The sequence below is a fragment of the Echinops telfairi genome, unplaced genomic scaffold (assembly GCF_000313985.2).
Source record: "Echinops telfairi isolate 266 unplaced genomic scaffold, ASM31398v2 ScPeMD7_5592;HRSCAF=6446, whole genome shotgun sequence".
NCBI classification, from domain to species: domain Eukaryota; kingdom Metazoa; phylum Chordata; class Mammalia; order Afrosoricida; family Tenrecidae; genus Echinops; species Echinops telfairi.
The window spans coordinates 15,216,630-15,220,639 of NW_022109491.1; positions in this window are offsets into that span (position 1 = coordinate 15,216,630).

Consider the following 4,010-nt stretch of genomic DNA (forward strand, 5'->3'; position numbering starts at 1 on the left):
GGGGGTGGGGGTGGGGGCCGGTGCGCCCTCGCCTCGCGCGCCCCTCCGCCCTCTTCTTACGCACTAGCGCTGACTTGTCCCGAAAATCCGAGCCCAAGAGGTGGCCAGCCACCCCGGAGCCAAGTTTGGGGCTGGATTTGATTGCCTGGTGGAGCTTTAAAGAAAATAAAAATAAAAAAGGAAATCTGTTCTTTTCGGGGTATTTATTTCCTTCGTGGTTTGAGAAGTAACGGAGTCCGTGGCGCCCCCCCTCCTGCCCCCCTTCTCAGGGACATGCTTGTCTGAGGGTGCAGAGGGCTGGCAGGCACTTGGCTTTTAAAAAGACGTTATTAGGAAATCCCCTCACTAGTGAGATAATTGAAATTTGAGTTTGTTTGCAGCTTCAGTTTTATTTGATCCAATTAAAAATACATAAGCGGGCACTTATATTTGTGTACATAAAGTATTCCTAGCCCCGGTTATGACTAATGTGACTGTGGTTTCAGTAGTGCGGGATTTAATAAGACAGTGTAATTCAATTTTGAGCTTGTAGGCCCGTGTTCTCCAAATTAGGGTTTATGGACCATTAGTAATCTGGCCAAGGTTTCTAGTGAATCCTTGGCATCTGCGGGCATCTTTGTGTGTGTGTGTTTATGTTTATGTATTCGTGTTTATTCCTGCATGCGCACACACCTTGTTCTCATCCCCCAATCAGTTTCTCCTTCCTGGTATTAGAGATCCATGAACAGAGAACATAAACATTTTAAATATTTACAGACTTCAGGATGTCTGCACTGTTGCCTGGGATTTGATGATTGCTTCTCACGTGGTATATGCGGATACCATCCCAACAGGCCCTACATTTGGACACAACTTTATGGAGACACACTGATGGCCATTCGAGGAATTATGACAGTGACCACTCTGCTGTGCCCCCAAAACAGAGTGAGCTGGCTGCCTTACTGGGGAGCTGTGCCCAACGTTAGGGAGCTACTGTACTTGCTGAGGTACTTAGCACAGTGTAATGGAAAAGCCACATTGGAGGATCAGCTTAGCTGCTTGAAGGAGATGCTTTTTTTTTTCTTTTTTCTTAGAACTTTGTGGTTACCTGGCAATAGAAGGTTTGAGGTCCATGTATGATAAGATTAGGCCTGATATGTCAAGTAGCATGGTTTATGCCAAGCAGAGTAGGTGGTTTTGTATAATCAATGCATGACTGTAACCCAAGACTTGGGAAAGCAGTGTGGCACATTTATTAATTTGGAGTTCTTTCTGGCCCAGGGCAGATTTCATAGGTAAATGATGACTCTTGGTATCTTTAGACTTTATTCTTAATCGGCTATTAAAAACTGACTTTTATTTTATATTTTATATATTTTAAGCCCCTGCCCACCCCAGGCTTAGAACCTCCCAATGGTAAGCAGTCTGTGCTACTGCTTTTGGTCTAATCTGGCCCACAGGCAAATCTATTTGAAACCACCAGCAGCTCCACGGGAAAAAGACTGGGCTTTCTACTCCCATAAACAGTTACAGTCTCGGAAACCCACATGGGTTGAAATGAGTCAGCATTGGGTTTGATTTTTTTATTTTGATATCAGAATTGTGTCTGTGTGTGGCATCAAAGTCTCTCCGGGTCACCTCTTGTCAACTGCAGTTATTTCTTTGCTTCTCACGTTTAGCTCTAACATGAGAGCACCAACTTACATCTTAACTTTTTGGTACACTGTGGCTTTCATTATTTTTATGATTTATTGGTATAGCTGGAGCCTCTCTAAACTCCCGCACATGACTGAGACCATGACGAGGAAAAAGGCCTTTGGCAACCTCAGACTTAATTGGCGTAGGGGCTGTGTTTTTGGCTTTCAGGGAAAGACTATAGATTCATAATGACCAAATGGACTACCCATCTTCTGAACCCTTTTGACCAAGTCTTAGGATTCAAAGACTTGTATTTGCAGAAATGGCCCTGGGATATGCCAGTGATCGGATCTGAGCCAACTTTAGGAGACTGCTCTCAACCTCTTCTTTTCCCCAGGCTACCCCCAATATAGCAAGGTGAGTGGGAAAATTTTTTAAAGTAAATATTTAGCAGTTCTCTTTATATACTTCATCCCTCATACACAGCTTTAATTTAATGCAGGTAATAAACTGCAGTGCTTTCAACGGAACTGCCTGCTTTCTCCTGTATTGGGTTATATTGAAACTCCTTGAAATACATAAACTAATAGCTAGAGCTTAGATAGCTTTGTTCCCTACTGCACATTTTTGTTTATAATGGAATGTGACATCCTTGCGAAAGAAGCAAAAAAGAAACACTCATTGATTGAATTCCTGGTGTGTGCTAAGCACTCAGCCAGGTACTGCGGCCTGGCCCTAGTGATGAAGAACTGCCCCGGTTTCATAGCCGCTTTCAAGTGAGACTGGTCTGAAGCTAAGTGAAACGAAGTAGTTTATTCTAGGTCACCAAGCTAGTATAAGGTGGAGTCAGAACTTGAACCCAGATCTATTTTAAATCCAAAGCTTAGTTCTTTTCACCATGCTACTCTTTTTCCATCTCAGCCCACTGCCACAGAGTCAATTCCAACTCACAGTGATCCTCGTTAAAGGTGTTTTTAAAAGCTAGGGTCTGCGGCCCTGGTTGTGTAGTACTAGGTTGATAAACACACTTTACACATATTTCTGTAGTCTCCCTCTCGGGGATTTATCATTGGAGAAGCAGCTGAACCAAACCTGCTGACTTTAAATGGATTCTAAGGTATAGTGATCAGAAGGGCTGCCCAACAGGTTTCCCTGGGCTGTAAGCTTTATAGCCTCATCTTTCTCCTTTGGAGCGGGCCGTGGGTTTGAACTGGCAACTTTCTGGAGTGCTATAACCACTGCCCCACCAGGACTCCTGGCGTATAGTGAATCGCCCCCTCCCCCCACTTTTGCCTCCCCCAAGGGTGCTGTAGGGGCCCCCACCTTAGGACATTCCAGAGTTCAGGAGTAGCCTGGTCCAAGATTACCCATGAATCAGCACTGAGGGAGAGTGCAGCCACTTTTTTCTTGCCAGAATGCTTTTTTCTTTAGTTCGTGTTGTGGAGGCGTTGATACCCTCCTGAGAAATTCTGTTACTTCCATAAAAGTCCTGAAGGAAGTAAAATAGAGTTATTTTAAAATAGCCATCCCTGTTCCCCTTTCTGAAATAAACATATGCGTAAAACCCAGAGGAAAAATGTTTAGTTGCCTGAACTACCTGGATTTTGTGGGTTTTATTTATTATTTGTATCTGCCTACATTAACTCTTTGTGTCATTTGCCATCTTTGATCTTTGTACTCTTCTGTGACCTTCAGCATTTATGTGGTAAGTACGTGATAATCATAAATGAATGGTTCCTATGTTAAGGAAATAGGTTAATGAGTGTTTTTCTCTTGTTCTCTTTATAGTCATAATGAAGGGCTTCAAAAGTTTAGCAAGGAAAACACTTAGTTTTCAAGAGTCCCGTGGTGCTTGTATCTGCTAGCTGTTTCAGAAAAACTTAATATTGAGTGTCCGAACATTTCAAAGAAGCTGGGAAGTGGAATTTTAGGGTAACTTTGGGACAGAGGTCCAAACATAAATAGGAACTGATGGATACATATTAGAATTTTCTAAATACATAAAGGGAGATTTCTATTTTTATACCCTTTAAGTTTTTCTGCAAGATGTTATACTTACTGGAGGTTTTCAAACATCCTATGACCCAGCCCTCTTTGCTTTGGAAATCACTGTTTGTTTTTAACTCGCATAATGACATTACATAAAAGGACATGCTTAAAGTCAGAAGAGGCTCTAACAAACTGGTCACGTTGATCTTTAGTTCCTTCCTGTTTAGGCTGAGGCTTCATGGGATCTGGGGACCCATAGGAAACTCTGGCTGCTGTGTGAATTCCCCAAAACCCCATTTAACATTTTGATTAAGCATGTATTTCTATGGGAAGAGAATCCGTTACTTTTTTTTTATTTCCATGACTCCCCTTAAACAACTCTCCCTTTCCCCCATCTTGAAATT